General features: G+C 54.4%; 1 protein-coding gene across 1 annotated transcript in view; it reads left to right on the top strand.

The window, feature by feature from the left end:
- The first annotated feature begins 684 nt into the window (after positions 1–684).
- The window catches only part of SH3TC1 (SH3 domain and tetratricopeptide repeats 1), a 63,516-nt gene continuing 48,512 nt past the window's right edge, over positions 685–15,688 (top strand). The window contains exon 1 of the mRNA XM_081576486.1: positions 685–841. The gene's annotated coding sequence lies outside the window, so the exon portion shown is untranslated. The remainder of the gene's footprint in view (positions 842–15,688) is intronic.

The following is a 15,688-nucleotide window of genomic DNA, read 5'->3' as shown; positions in this document are numbered from 1 at the left end:
AAACTTACTAACTCATTGATTTCTCACGAACATTGATGAGAGGGGCCAAGTACCAAGTGTTCTTCCATTTCGAAGAGACAGGGAGGCACAGAGAGGTTGAGAGACTTGCCTCAAGTCACACAGCCAGTCCTGGAAGGCCCCTGCCCTGCTGTGGTTCGGGGATCTGAGAAGCGGCAGGCGGGCACGTCTGTCACAGGCCCCCGGGGACTCTGCCCACCTGTTTGAATGTCTAAAGATGTATCATTTGGGACAGGGGTGCCCCTTGCCGATGACAGGGCCTCCTGGGATTCGTTAACAATCCAGGTTTCTAGGCCCTGTCCTGGCAGGTGCTGACCTGGTGGGTCTGGAGTCAAGGATATGCAGAAACCCCGGCCCAGCAAGAGCTGTGAGCAGCCCAGCGTCCAAAGGCCCAACCTCCTACCTCTCTGAGGCGCTGAGAGGTGGCACCCGTCACCTGGTGTCCCCAAGTCCCCTGGCACCCAGACCGGTCAGGGAGCCAGGTTCCTGTTCTTCGTGCCTGCAGGCAGCTCCTCCCCGCCTTGCTGGGGAATGCTGACCAGGAATTGCTGACTTCCACCGCTGCTGCCGCCGATAAGGAGGAGGAAGGTCATGGAGGAGACCCGGCCCCTTCCCGGTGGGGCGGGCCGGCCACGGGCGCAGCCAATGACCCAGGCTGATAGCCCCGGCCACCTGATCGGAGCCTGGAGGGCCAGCTCGCCGCAAATGTGTACCTTCCTGCCGGGACAGGCATCACGCGGCCAGGACCATTGCGAGGGGCCAGAACAGGAACAGAGGCAGGTGTGGGGCCCCAGGAGCCTCCCCTCTTCCCTTCCCCAGCGGGGTAAGTTCCAGACTGCCTACAAAGCAGTCTGCAGCCCCATGCGTGCATGCGGAGGGTCACCTGTCAGGACAGGGGAAGCCAGGGGAGGGTGTGCATGGGCGTGCACCCCGAAACCATCCTGGCTGGGAAGAGGCGGGGCAGTGCTCAAGTGGCCCCACGTCCAAGGAGGGGGCCGTGAGCCGTGAAGCTGGGCCTTGTCGAGGCATCAGTAGAGAAGCAGGAGGTGCACGCCTCTCCCCGGTGGGGGGGTGGGGGTGGGGGCGGGCCTCTCCCCGGTGGGGGTGGGGGTGGGGGCGGGCCTCTCCCCGGTGGGGGTGGGGGCGGGGCCTCTTTATGGCCCCAGAGGCTGCAGCCCCAGAGATTCCGATCTTGGCTGAGCCCCTGGCCTGCGAGTAAGAGACCCACCTCTGAGCCTCAATTTGCCATCTGCGAGGTGACAGCACGTGTCCCTGGAGAGGAGGGGGAGCCTGAGGCTGGAGGGCCGGGGTGGGGGCCAGGTCCCTCGCCCCTAAGGCTGTCCGCCCTCCCTGGGGATCAGCCCCGGGGAGTCTCTGCTCCCTCTCCATCCCCCAGCCCCCACCCCAGTCCCCCAGGGGCCAACATCCCTGCAGCCCTGGGGACAGCCCCTCTCTCCAAGAGGGGCTTTTGGACAGGGAAGGGGCGAGGGGGCAGGGGAAGGGTCAGAGGGGGTGGGGGGGAGCAGCTCTGTCCCAGGGTCCCGGGGTGCACTGCCAACTTTGTACAGATGGACCGGTGGTGAGGGGGCAGCTTTGTGGTCCAGGCGTGGCTGTTCACCTCTGACCCCTACACTCTGTGAGCCTGGTGACCCTTCCTCCTTCCCCCAGGGGGCTGTGGGTGAGGCTCTAGGCAGAGTCTGGTTTACAGGATTCTCAGGTGACCCGTGGAGGGGCCTGGCCCAGCGCTGGATTTCCAGGGGGTGGGGTGGGAGGTCGGAGGGGGGTAGAATAACTTGCCAGAGACCACCAGCTCATAGTGGCTGGAAACAGGGTCTCCTCCGAAGGCCTGCCTTGGTCTTCCTGGTGCCCCGGGGGTGGCAAGGAGAGCCAGGCTCGGGCCCTCTCACCCTCCTTGTGCAGCTGGGGGAGGCATGGCACAGAGACACTCCAAGGCTGGCCCAGGGCCACACAGCAAATTGGCCTGGGACGTGCCCTCCAGGGTCTTCGGCCTTTAATTGTTCTCTCTATACACTTCCAGGTGGTTCCACCTCACTGGGGCTTTAAAAAAAAAAAAAAAAGATTTGTTTTTTTCTAAGAACAGTTTTAGACTTCCAAAACAATTGCAAATAGAACACGTAGAGTTCTTGCAACCCCACTCAGTCTCTGGTGCATTTGTGACGGCTCACGAACCATTGTTTGTTCATTATTACTAAGGAAAGCCCATACTTCATTCGGCTTCCCTTCGTTTCTACCTAATGTCCCTTTTCTGTTCTAGGACCCACGTGACATTTAGTCATCACATCTCCCGGGGCTCCTGGGCTGGGACTGTTGCCCAGACTTTCCTTGTTTGTTTGTTTTTTAAAATGTATTTTATTGAAGTACAGTTAATGCACAGTGTTGTGTTAATTTCTGCTGTACAGCAATACAAATCAGTTTTATGCATATATATATGCACACTTTCTTTTTCATATTTCTTTCCATTATGGTTTGTCATAGGAGGTTGGAGAGAGTTCCCTGTGCTACACAGTAGGACCTTGTTGTTCATCCCGTCTATATATAATAGTTAGCATCTGCTAACCCCCAAACTCCCACTATACCCTTCCCCCATCCCCCTCTCCCCCTTGGCAACCTCAAGATTATTGTCTGTGTCTATGAATCTTTTTCCATTTCACAGAAAAGTTTCTCTCGATATTTAGATTTCACATGTAAGTGTCTTTCTCTTTCTGACTTACTTCACTTAGTGGGACACTCTCTAGGTTCATCCACGGTATCATTTGAACGGTGTCATTCATTCTCTTTTATGGTTGAGTCATATCTCATCGTATATATATGTACCATGTCTTCTTTATTCATCCATCTGTCAATAGGCATTTAGGGTGTTTCCACGCCTTGGCTCTTGTGAAGAGCTGAATTGCTATGAACACAAGAGTGTATGTATCTTTTCTTAAAAATTCATTTTTGGCTGGGCTGGGTTTCACTGCTGCGTGGGTTTTCTCTAGTTGCAGTAAGTGGGAGCCACTTTCTAATTGTGGTGCCTGAGCTTCTCATGGAGGTGGGTTCTCTCATTGTGGAGCAGGGGTCTAAGGCATTTGGGCTCAGTAGTTGTGGCACACGGGCTTGATAGCTCTGCAACACGTGGACTCTTCCCAGATCAGGAATTCAACCCATGTCCCACGCAGTGGCAGGCGGATTCTTAACCACTGGACCAAGGAAGTGCCTATCTCCAGGTAGCTCTAGTGGTTAAAGAACCTGCCTGCCAATGCAGGAGATGTGAGACATGAGTTTGATCCCTGGGTCAAGAACATCCCCTGGAGTAGGAAATGGCAAGCCACTCTAGTATTCTTGCCTGGAGAATCCCATGGACAGAGCGGCCTGGCAAGTGTGAGTCCATACGGTGGCAAAGACTTAGACACGACTAAAGCGACTTAGCACAGCATAGTGCATGGTAGTTCTGTTTTTACTTTTTAAAGAAAATCCCACTCTGTTTTCCATCATGGCTGCACCAATATATATTCCCACCAACAGTTTAGGAGGGCTCCCTTCTCTCCACATCCAATCTAGTAAGTTTTTAGTAGACTTTTTGATGATGGCCATTCTGACTCCAATACTTTGGCCACCTGATGCAAAGAACTGACTCATTTGAAAAGACCCTGATGCTGAGAAGGATTGAAGGCAGGAGAAGGGGATGATAGAGGATGAGATGGCTGGATGGCATCACCGACTCGATGGACATGGGTTTGGGTAAACTCCGGGAGCTGGTGATGGACAGGGAGGCCTGGCGTGCTGCGATTCATGGGGTCGCAAAGAGTCGGACATGACGGAGCGACTGAACTGAACTGATGCTTCTCTGACTGTGCAAAAGCCTTTGTGTGGATCACAACAAACTAGAAAATTCTTCAACAGATGGGAATATCAGACCAACTTACACATCTCCTGAGAAACCTGTATGTGGATCAAGAAGCAACAGTTAGAACCTTACATGGAAAAACCCACTGGTTCAAAATCAAGAAAGGAGTGTGACAAGGTTGTATATCCTATTTATTTAACTTACTTACAGAATATATCATGGGAAATGCTGGGCTGGATGAATATCAAGCTGAAATCAAGATTGCTGGGAGAAATATCAATAACCTCAGATATGTTTCTGTCACAACAAGCCAGGCTTATCATGTGTCTGTCCTGACCCAGTCCTAGAATCAGCCATTTCTCCAAAGATTCTGTTTACTGGAGAATGGCTTTAGGAGCCAAAGTGTTGTATCTGCACTCTGTGTGTGCTGGTTGCTACTTGTGTCTTTTCTTTTAGATCCTCTCAGCTGATATATATGTGTATATAAACCCATGGATAGATACATGAGCATGTGTACACATATCCATGTAAACACACACATCTATAAGTTGGCCTGTATATGTTGCTGTTCAGTCACTCAGTCATGGCCAACTCTGCAACCCCATGAACTTGTCCTAGTCTTTCAGTATCTCTCAGAGTTTGCACTGTTTCATGTCCATTGAGTCGGTGATGCCACCCAACCATCTCATCCTCTGTCATCCCCTTCTCCTCCTGCCTTCAATCTTTCCCAGCATCAGGGTCTTTTCCAATGAGTTAGCTCTTCACATCATGTGACCAAAGTATCGGAGTTTCAGCTTCAGCATCAGTCCTTCCAAAGAATATTCAGGACTGGTTTCGTTTAGGATGGACTGGTTGGATCTCCTTGCAGTCCAAGGGACTCTCAAGAGTCTTCTGCAACACCACAATTCAAAAGCATCAATTCTTCAGCGCTCAGCCTTCTTTATGGTCCAACTCTCACATCCATACATGACTACTGGAAAAACCATAGCTTTGACTAGACCGACTTAGTCAGCAAACTGACGTCTCTGCTTTTTAATGTGTTGTCTAGGTTTGTCATAGCTTTTCTTCCAAGGAGCAAGTGTCTTTTAATTTCATGGCTGCAGTCACCATCTGCAGTGATTTTGAAGCCCAAGAAAATAAAATCTGTCACTGTTTCCAGTTTTTCTTCATCTATTTGCCATGAAGTGATGGGACCGGATGCCGTGATCTTAGTTGCTTGAAAGTTGAGTTTTAAGCCAACTTTTTCACTCTCCTCTTTCACTTTCATCAAGAGGCTCTTTAGTTCCTCTTCACTTTCTGCCATTATAGTGGTATCACCTGCATATCTGAAGTTATTGATATTTCTCCCAGCAATCTTGATTCCAGCTTGTGATTCATCCAGCCGCTATAAGTTCGTGTGTGTATGTGTATACCAGGCTGTCTGTATACATATATCTGTAAGTTAACCTGTTTATACGTGTATACAAACCTGTGCATACACACACATCTAGTGAGTATTTCTACGTGTAACACATGTATCTCTGTCCAGTGAAATTCGAATTCACACTGGTGTCTCTGTCTCTAAACCAACATCCCATGGGTCATTCCAGCTTCCTCTCCTGGGTTTTCTGTAGCCCCTGCCCCAACAGTGAGAAACCCATCTGTCACCACTGACCACCATTTACTCAATTGTTGACATTCAGACTGCTGGACACACGTACAGAAAGAAGCATTAAGATTTTTAAACCCAGGCCGCGTGTGAAACGTGGTGACCAGCTAGAGCCCAGGACACAGAGGTGGGGCCTTGCTTATTACCCTGAAAGTAATTTCAGTCTTCAACTGGCACTCACTGCCGGGCTGGTGGGCAGGCACCTCTCCCCTCCGATCAGTGAGGCACTTCTTTCATTCATAGTAGAGTTCACAGCTTTGTTGGACTCAACCTCCATCCTAGGATTCCCGGGTCCTCCTGAATCTGTTTTATTTTCATACGTTAAGGTTCACTTTGTGCTATAAAGTTTAAAGTCTTTGGAAAAATGCACAGCATCTGGTAGCCACCATCACAGGACCAGCCTAAAAAGTCCCCGGGGCTTCCCTGCTCAGCCTTCCACAGCCACTGATGTATCGATCCTTGCAGTTGATTCTCACAAAGGCAGGGAATATGAAAATATTCTAATCCCCACTTTAGAACACAGAAGGTAGCGCACAGATCCTTCTGCTTCCTGCTTTCCCTGCTTGCTGTGGCTCAGAGGTCTTCCCCTGCTGACGCACGGAGACCGGCTTCAGGCTGCTCCATGCCAGTCTGCAGCATGAATTATGTGACACCTGGGTCATTTCCAAGGTGTCACGCTACAGAGCCCCCACCCCCTTGGAGACCTGCCCTGTCAGAAGCAGACAGTCGTCTGCAGAGTGTTCCCACAGGTGGGGCTTCTGGGCGAAGGGCACTGCTGTTTTATAGGAGTTGGCTGGTTGCTGGTAACCCGCCCTCAGCATGGCGAGGCCCTGCCCTCCCCACAGCCCGCGGAGGGAAGAGCTGGGAGGTGACAGAGGGCGTCTGGGGACCACTTTGTCCTTCTGGTTGGGGGTACTGAGCCTCGTTTCATGTATTTTAAGGACACAGACAAATGGGAGCTGTCTGCGTCCAGTCTGCCGTGTTTTCTGTGGAATCATTGGTCTCCTCCTCCAGTGTCTCAGGTGAGAAAGAAAGAAAAGCAAGTGAAGTCGCTCAGTCGTGTACGACTCTTTGCGACCCCATGGACTGTAGCTCGCCAGGCTCCTCCATCCATGGAAATTTCCAGGCAAGAGTACTGGAGTGGGTTGCCATTTCCTGCTCCAGGAGATCCTCCCAACCCAGGGATTGAACCTGGGTCTCCCACATTGCAGACAGATGCTTTACCATCTGAGTCATGGGGTCTCAGGTAGGGTTCAGTTAAAAATACCTGCTGGGAGAAGATAGGGGCCAGCCTGACTCAGAACCAAAACCCACAGCAGATTTTGTTTGTTCAAAATTAAGAGTAAAGGGACTGAGATAAACAGCAGACAAACTCCAGCTGAAGTTCAGTCTGCGAAAGTACCTGGCCCGTCCTCAGAACCATCAAAGTCATGAAAAACATGGAAAATGTGTCAGTCGGTCCCAGCCCAGAGGAGCCTAAAGAGACGCGATGCTCAAGTGTGAGCTGGTGTCCCCAGGGCCCCTCGGGGATAAAAGAGGACACTAAGGAAAGGGCAGGGAAAGCTAATGAAGCCTGAGCCTCCACCGCGTGTCAGGAGCCACGGCTGGCTCTGAGGCAGGGACCAGATGGAAGGGGAGACTCGTAGCCGATCCACAGTGAGGGGTGTGCAGGGAGAAGGTCGGTGCCCATGGGAGGCAGGGGGCAATGGAAGAAGCAGCTTGTTCCCCTCCTCCTTATTCTCTCCTGGAACCGGGAACAATCTGGGAGGGCTCCCAGATGAGGTGATGGTCGAGTAGCAGTTGGTAGAATGTGTAAGAGTCTATCAGGCTGCCAGGGGGAAAGGAAGGTATTCTGGGCATGGGAGCAGCTTGAGCCAAGTTCTCCCCACGAGCTATGGCCGAGTGCAGTGATGCGCGGACTGTTCCCTTCTTCCCGCTCCCTGACCAGGGGTGAGTGCAGTGGGCGATGATGGGAGACCCCAGGCAGAGGGCTCCTGGCCTCTTCTGGCCCTGCTGTGTACCTGCCTCTCCAGCAGGAATGTGTGTTTCATGTGTTGGGAGCCCCTTGGCCTCGCTTGCCTAACCCTTGGGTTCATGATGAGAATCTAAAACCCGGACTCTGGGGTAGGGCTCCACTTTGGCAGAAGCCCAGTTGGCCTCCTGTCATGGGCTACAGTCCTTGGAGTCGCAAAAAGCTGGACATGGCTGAGTGTACACACGTGCACACATACATGTCTTCGGCCTCCCGTGAGCCACACCCGCTGTCCCAATCCCTGAGCTTCACCAGGGCCTCCAGCCCTGAGGGCCTTTGTCTTGGGGACACCGCCATCCAAACGTGGATGCTGTGATGAGGTCTGTCACCCCCTCCTGTCGTTTGGTCCCCCTCGTGGGCACTTTCCTTCCCCCTCCCGGTAGGGGAAGACAAGCCCTTCTCCTTGCGGCCACCACCCACCGTCGCTCCTCACTCCTTACCCAGCCCTGCCCTCTGGCCATGCTGGGACGTCTGCCTGAACCTCCCTTGGCTGCTCTGACCTGTCCTCCAAGGTTGTTTTGCTTGTGTGCCCGCTCAGTTGTGTCCGACCCTGTGCGACCCTATGAACAGTAGCCCACCAGGCTCCTCTGTTCATGAGGATTCTCCAGGCAAGAACATTGGAGTGGGTCACCATTTCCTCCTCCAGGGGATCTTCCCAACCCAGGGATCGAAACTGCATCTCATGCGGCTCCTGCATTGGCGGGTAGATTATTTTTTTATTATTTTTTTGGGAAGCCCAAAGTGTTAGTGACTCAGTCGTGTCTGACTCTACGTGACCCCATGGACTGTGGCCAAACAAGCTCCTCTGAACATTTAATTCTCCAGGAGAGAGTACTGGAGTGGGTTGCCATTCTCTTCTCCAGAGGATCTTCCTGACCCAGGGATCGAACCCAGGTCTCCTGCATTGGCCGTGGACTCTTTATAGTCTGAGCCACTAGTAAAGCCAAGTCGCTCAGTCGTGTCCAACTCTTTGCAACCCCATGGAATGCAGCATGCCAGTCTTCCTTGTCCATCACCAACTCCCAGAGCTTGCTCAAACTCAGGTCCATTGAGTCAGTGATGCCATCCAACCATCTCATCCTCTGTCGTCCCCTTCTCCTCCTGCCTTCAATCTTTCAAAGCATCAGGGTCTTTTCCAATGAGTCAGCTCTTCACATCAAGTGACCAAAGTATTGGAGTTTCAGCTTCAGCATCAGTCCTTCCAATGAATAGTCAGAGTTGATTTCCTGTAGGACTGACTGGTTTGATCTCCTTGCTGTCCAAGGGACTCTCAAGAGTCTTCTCCAACAATACAGTTCAAAAGCATCAATTCTTTGGCGCTCAGCCTTCTTTATGGTCCAACTCTCACATCCATACATAGCTTTGTAGAAACCATGGCTGTGACTAGACGGACCTTTGTCGGAAAATTAATGTCTCTGCTTTTTAATCTGCTGTCTAGATTGATCATAACTTTTCTTCCAATGAGCAAGTGTCTTTTAATTTCATGGCTGCAGTCACCACCTGCAGTGATTTTGGGGCCCAAGAAAATAAAGTCTGTCGCTGTTTCTATTTTTTCCCCATCTATTTGCCATGAAGTGATGGGACTGGATGCCATGATCTTCGTTTTTTGAATGTTGAATTTTAAGCCAGCTTTTTCACTCACCTCTTTAGTTCTTCTTTGCTTTCTGCCCTAATGGTGGTGTCATTTGCATACCAAGGGAAGCCAAGGCCCTAAGCAAATGTCACCACCTCCAGGAAACCTTCCCTGACTACCAAGCTGAGTTAATCTCTTCACCCCTGCCACCCTACTCCACCCATGTACATCCTCAATTTGGGTTTGTCTGAAGGTTTTCTCATGGTAATACTGGGGTCATGGGTTTGGGGGAGGAAGGCTACAGAGGTCAAATGCCCATCTCATTCCATCCTGGCAAGGGTGCCTGATATTGACATGACATGTCACTGCCGACGTCGGCCTCAATCCCCCATCCCAGGTAGTGATTGTCAGGCTTTCTCCTGTGAAATTACCCTTCTCTTCCATTTCCATGCAGTACTCCCCAGAAGGAAGTCACCTGCCCAGTCATCCCTGAGGACTGGGGAGGGAGACACCCCTCCCGGGGGTGGAGCAGCCACATAAATCACTTGGAGCTCTGCTACATGGGAGATTCACGATTCACCTCTTTCTCCTCCATTTACTTAGGCAATCTTTGATTTATATTGGTATGGACTTAGGGATATTCCTTTTATTGCTGTTGTTCAGTCATCCAGTCATGTCTGACTCTTTGCAACCCCATGCACTACAGCCCACCAGGCTTTTATACCTGGGGTTATCATCCAATACCACTTTATTTTGTTCCTTAGATTGTCCCAGCTTCGGCCATTGTGAGCTCTTGTCTGGGCCCTGCCCCCACTGGCCTTGATGATAGTCATGGCTCTCTTTTATGGGCCCCTCCTGTGTCTCCTTTGTGGGCCCCTCCCCTCCTCTCTTTGACTTGGTCCCGTCATTGTGGGGACCCGTATATCTAGCAACTATCCACCCATCTGTCGTCTGTCTATCTATCTATCCCACTTCCTGCTTTCTGGGCCTGTAAGATGTCCCAGGCTTGCTTACATTTCCTGCCAGGGAATGTGCTTCACATGCTAAGGCCTGGCTCAGAGCCCCTCCTCCAGGCAGCCTCCCTGGCTGTCTCCGGGCGACTTGGGGGCTGTTTGGTCACCCTGGCCTCCCTGCCCATCCTCTGCCATGGTCACTCTGTTTCCTTGGCTGTCTTTACCGCTAAGCTGCCTCCAGCAGGCAGCGCAATCTGATTCATCCATCCGCCCAGGTCCCCAGTGCCTAGCACTGGGCCAGGCACAGGGTGGGGCTGGGCAGTGCTGCCAGCAACCAGACCCTGCCCCCACTGGCTATGATGATGCTCATCTCTCTCCTGTGTGGGCCCCCCTTCCCCACACTGAGCAGGTGCCAGGCCCCCGGCCAGGGTGGACAATGGAGGCCAGAGCAGTGGACTCACCCAGCTTCCCACCTGGACGGAACCTGTGCTGTTCACCACCTTAGCTCGTAGCGTGCAGGGTCAGCGCAGCACTAACAGGGCTGGTGTGTGAGGTGCTGGGACCACAGAGCTGCCCTCTGTGAAAGCCGAAGAGTTCTGTGTGGGGCGAGAGGTGGAGGCTGTGCCCACCGGCAAGGTGAGGGGAGACCCCGGGCTCCCACCTGGATTGGCAGCAAACCAGTGGGTACTCCGACCACTCCTCCCCACCATGCGGCCTGTGAACCCTGAAGCTGGGTGGCCGGATGTGTGAAGGGTGCAGGTGTGGACATCTATGGGCCACAGGGCCGCTGCGTGGAGCCTGCAGTGGCCCCAGGGATAAGACTTGAGTGAGTCCCTCCCAACCAGCTGCCCCCTGGAGAACCAGGAAGGAAGTGGGCACCTGGAAATGGGGGGGAGATAGGGGGTCCCCGAGGCAGCATCACCCACATGCAGTCCAGGCACAATGAAAGTGACTCTCAGGAGAGTCCTGCGGAGATTCCCCCCAAGGCCTCCTGCCCTGCTCAGCCTGCCATGAGTGACCTGGGGCCCGTTTCCGTGAGGGGTCTTGGCTGGGAGGACCCTCACCCTCTGGGGAGGCCCCTCTAAAGTGTGTGCTGGGGCTGGGTTAATGTTCGCTTAGCCAAGTTCAAGATCCACCCCCTGGTGCCTGGGCTGGAAGGAGGTCTGGGTTTCCAGTGGGGTTTCCACACCCTGCTTCAGGAATACCAGTGCTCTGGACCTTAGTGACGGCCTGTGGGATCTGGGTATCCCTGGGGTCTCACTTATCACTGAGCGATTTCCCCAGGCTCCCCGGGGAAACAGCAGTGGTGAAGCCCTCACCATGCATCCCAGTCTGGGGCCTCCTACTCCCGGTGCCTCCAGGCAACCCCCTCCGAGCCACCCCCCCACCACTCAGGGGCCACACGGTCCAGGGGAGTGGGCGAGCCTGTCCTCTGATGGGAGGGACCTCTGAGACCCAGCCACTGCCAGCCTTCCGGCAGCTCAGAACCTCGTCCCTCATTTTTTTAAAAAATAGTTTTATATATTTATTTATGGCTGTGCTGGGTCTTCATTGCTATGGGCTTTGCTCTACATTGTGGTGCAAGGGCTCCTTGTTGTAGTGGCTTCTCCTGTCGTGGAGCACGGGCTCCAGAGCACATGTGCTCAGTAGCTGTGTCACGTGGGCTCAGTAGTGTCACGTGGGCTCAGTAGTGTCACGTGGGCGCAGTAGTTGTGTCACATGAGCTCAGTAGTGTCACGTGGGCTCAGTAGTGTCACGTGGGCTCAGTAGCTGTGTCACGTGGGCTCAGTCGTGTCACGTGGGCTCAGTCGTGTCACGTGAGCTCAGTAGTTGTGTCACGTGGGCTCAGTAGTGTCACGTGGGCTCAGTAGCTGTGTCACGTGGGCTCAGTAGCTGTGTCACGTGGGCTCAGTAGCTGTGTCACGTGGGCTCAGTCGTGTCACGTGGGCTCAGTCGTGTCACGTGAGCTCAGTAGTTGTGTCACGTGGGCTCAGTAGCTGTGTCACGTGGGCTCAGTAGCTGTGTCACGTGGGCTCAGTAGCTGTGTCACGTGGGCTCAGTAGTGTCACGTGGGCTCAGAAGTGTCACGTGGGCTCAGCAGTGTCACGTGGGCTCAGTAGCTGTGTCACGTGGGCTCAGTAGTTGTGTCACGTGGGCTCAGTAGTGTCACGTGGGCTCAGTAGTGTCACGTGGGCTCAGTAGTGTCACGTGGGCTCAGTAGCTGTGTCACGTGGGCTCAGTAGTGTCACGTGGGCTCAGTAGTGTCACGTGGGCTCAGTAGCTGTGTCACGTGGGCTCAGTAGTGTCACGTGGGCTCAGTAGCTGTGTCACGTGGGCTCAGTAGCTGTGTCACGTGGGCTCAGTAGTGTCACGTGGGCTCAGAAGTGTCACGTGGGCTCAGCAGTGTCACGTGGGCTCAGCAGTGTCACGTGGGCTCAGTAGTGTCACGTGGGCTCAGTAGTGTCACGTGGGCTCAGCTGTGTCACGTGGGCTCAGTAGTGTCACGTGGGCTCAGAAGTGTCACGTGGGCTCAGTAGTGTCACGTGGGCTCAGTAGCTGTGTCACGTGGGCTCAGTAGTGTCACGTGGGCTCAGTAGTGTCACGTGGGCTCAGTAGCTGTGTCACGTGGGCTCAGTAGTGTCACGTGGGCTCAGTAGTGTCACGTGGGCTCAGTAGCTGTGTCACGTGGGCTCAGTAGTGTCACGTGGGCTCAGTAGCTGTGTCACGTGGGCTCAGTAGCTGTGTCACGTGGGCTCAGTAGCTGTGTCACGTGGGCTCAGCTGTGTCACGTGGGCTCAGCAGTGTCACGTGGGCTCAGTAGCTGTGTCACGTGGGCTCAGTAGTGTCACGTGAGCTCAGCTGTGTCACGTGGGCTCAGTAGTGTCACGTGGGCTCAGTAGTGTCACGTGGGCTCAGTAGTGTCACGTGGGCTCAGTAGCTGTGTCACGTGGGCTCAGCAGGGTCACGTGGGCTCAGTAGCTGTGTCACGTGGGCTCAGTAGCTGTGTCACGTGGGCTCAGTAGTGTCACGTGGGCTCAGCAGTGTCACGTGGGCTCAGTAGTTGTGTCACGTGGGCTCAGTAGTGTCACGTGGGCTCAGCAGTGTCACGTGGGCTCAGTAGTTGTGTCACGTGGGCTCAGTAGTGTCACGTGGGCTCAGCAGTGTCACGTGGGCTCAGTAGTTGTGTCACGTGGGCTCAGTAGTGTCACGTGGGCTCAGCAGTGTCACGTGGGCTCAGTAGTTGTGTCACGTGGGCTCAGTAGTGTCACGTGGGCTCAGCAGTGTCACGTGGGCTCAGTAGTTGTGTCACGTGGGCTCAGCAGTGTCACGTGGGCTCAGTAGTTGTGTCACGTGGGCTCAGTAGTGTCACGTGGGCTCAGCAGTGTCACGTGGGCTCAGTAGTTGTGTCACGTGGGCTCAGCAGTGTCACGTGGGCTCAGTAGTTGTGTCACGTGGGCTCAGTAGTTGTGTTACGTGGGCTCAGTAGTGTCACGTGGGCTCAGCAGTGGCACGTGGGCTCAGTAGCTGTGTCATGTGGGCTCAGTAGTGTCACGTGGGCTCAGTAGTTGTGTCACGTGGGCTCAGTAGTTGTGTCACGTGGGCTCAGCAGTGTCACGTGGGCTCAGTAGTGTCACGTGGGCTCAGTAGTGTCACGTGGGCTCAGTAGTGTCACGTGGGCTCAGCAGTGTCACGTGGGCTCAGCAGTGGCACGTGGGCTCAGCAGTGGCACGTGGGCTCAGTAGTGTCACGTGGGCTCAGTAGTTGTGTCACGTGGGCTCAGCAGTGTCACGTGGGCTCAGTAGTTGTTGCTCATGGCTTAGTTGCTCTGCAGCATGTGGGATCTTCCCAGACCAGGGATGGAACCCGCGTCTCCTGCACTGGCAGGCAGATTCTTTACCACTGAGCCACCAGGGAAGCCCCTTGGCCCTCATTTTTTAAAGAAAGGGGCTGCTTTGACCTGGTGGGCATGGCAGAGCGCCTCTGAGGGTGTGACAAAAGAGTGTGCCAGTCTGGGCCTTGCCCCCTTGTAGGCCGGTCCTTTCTGACCAACTCCCTCTGAGCGCCCACACCACGTGACTTAGGGCATTGACGAGGGGGCACCCCACTTCTAAATGCGGAGGAGTCCTGGGCCCTGGCCAGCTCACAGACCAAGGAGGGGAGACAGGGCAGCAGAATCAGTGATTCCTGGGCAGAGAGCGTGACTGCCCAGACGGGCCGGGGCTGGGGCCAGTGGGGGTGGCGTCTTCAGTCCAGGGGAACTGCTGACTGCTTCCTGCAGGCCTTCGACCCAGCGCGGTTGGGGGGGGGCATCAGTCATCCGGACAGCTTGTTTGGTCCCAATATCCTTGTTTTGCAAAGAGCAGTTCCTGAAATCACGGGGCCTGGAGGTCTGCTCATCTTTGACGGGGGCTGGTCTCAGCCGCTCAGGCCAGAAATGACACACACAGACAAGCCCCGCTGGGCACACACGCAGGGTCGCAGCCCTGTCGGCGGGCCCAGTGGCAGCCGGGTGCCAGGCTCCAGGCCAACGGCTTCTCTCTCCATCCTGGGCTCTGACCTCAGGCTCGGGCATGCAAGGGAGACTGCCAGAAAGGGTATCTCAGGCGGACTGCTCGGGAGAGCCGGGTGGGGCTCAGGAATGTGCGGGCCTCAGAAGGCGTGTCACAGAGCACGTTACAGATGGGGAACCAGAGGCTGGGAAAGATGACAGGAATGCTGGGTCCACTTCCTGCGACCTTGGGTGACGGGCTCTCTCTTCCCAAGCCTCGGTTTCCCCATTTGTAAGCCCAAGGGACTTACTTTGACCTGTCTTTATTAGGAGCATTCTTTTTTTTTTTTTTTCCAGCTGCACCGTATGTTGTGTGGAAACTTAGTTCCCTGACCAGGGATCAAACCCAGGCCCCCTGCGTTGGGAGCATAGAGTCTCAACCACTGGATGCCTGGGGAAGTCCCGGGAGCATTCTTAAGGGTTGGTTCTTGGTAATCTCTGATAGTTTAACAGTTCCATCCTAACCAGAGGGAGGAGAGAGGCAGAGCGCCGGGCCCTGGACTGTCCTGAGCTGGCGTCTGGCATAGAGGGTCTTCAGTCATCTGGTCATTACTCCCCTCCAGGCTGCTGTGCAGTGCCAGCTTCACCCGCTCCCTAGTGAGGCCCTCGCTCTCCTAACGGTGAACCTTACACATCCTGGTTCCGGGCAGGCATCCGTGTTGAGGGGGTGGGGGAGGGAGGGGGGGTGCCTTTGTGCTGACTCCTTCCTGTATCAGCGGCGGCGGGGTGGTCCTGAGATGCTTTTCCAGGAATCCTCACCCCACCCCTTCTCTAGAGCAGGGCCCACAGCCAGGGCCAAGTCCGGCCCCTGATTTGCAAATAAGGTTTTCTGATACATGGCCAGGCCCTCTCATTTCCTATCACCCAAGTCTGCTCTGGGGTGTAACAGCGGGGCGGTGGCAGAGCCCGCTTGATGGCCCGAAAAGCAAACCTAATTATTCTCCTGCTCTTTATAGAAGGCGGCTTCTGCCCCTTGCTCTGGGGTCACCTGTGTGCTTGCTTCTCTGGCCCAGACTGCTGGAGTGAATCAGCAGGGAGTAGTAACTGTCCTCCCACCCCACACCCGCC

The sequence above is a fragment of the Giraffa tippelskirchi genome, chromosome 1, assembly GCF_054371585.1.
Source record: "Giraffa tippelskirchi isolate mGirTip1 chromosome 1, T2T-mGirTip1v1.2.pri, whole genome shotgun sequence".
Taxonomy (NCBI): domain Eukaryota; kingdom Metazoa; phylum Chordata; class Mammalia; order Artiodactyla; family Giraffidae; genus Giraffa; species Giraffa tippelskirchi.
This window is presented reverse-complemented; position numbering and strand designations above follow the sequence as displayed.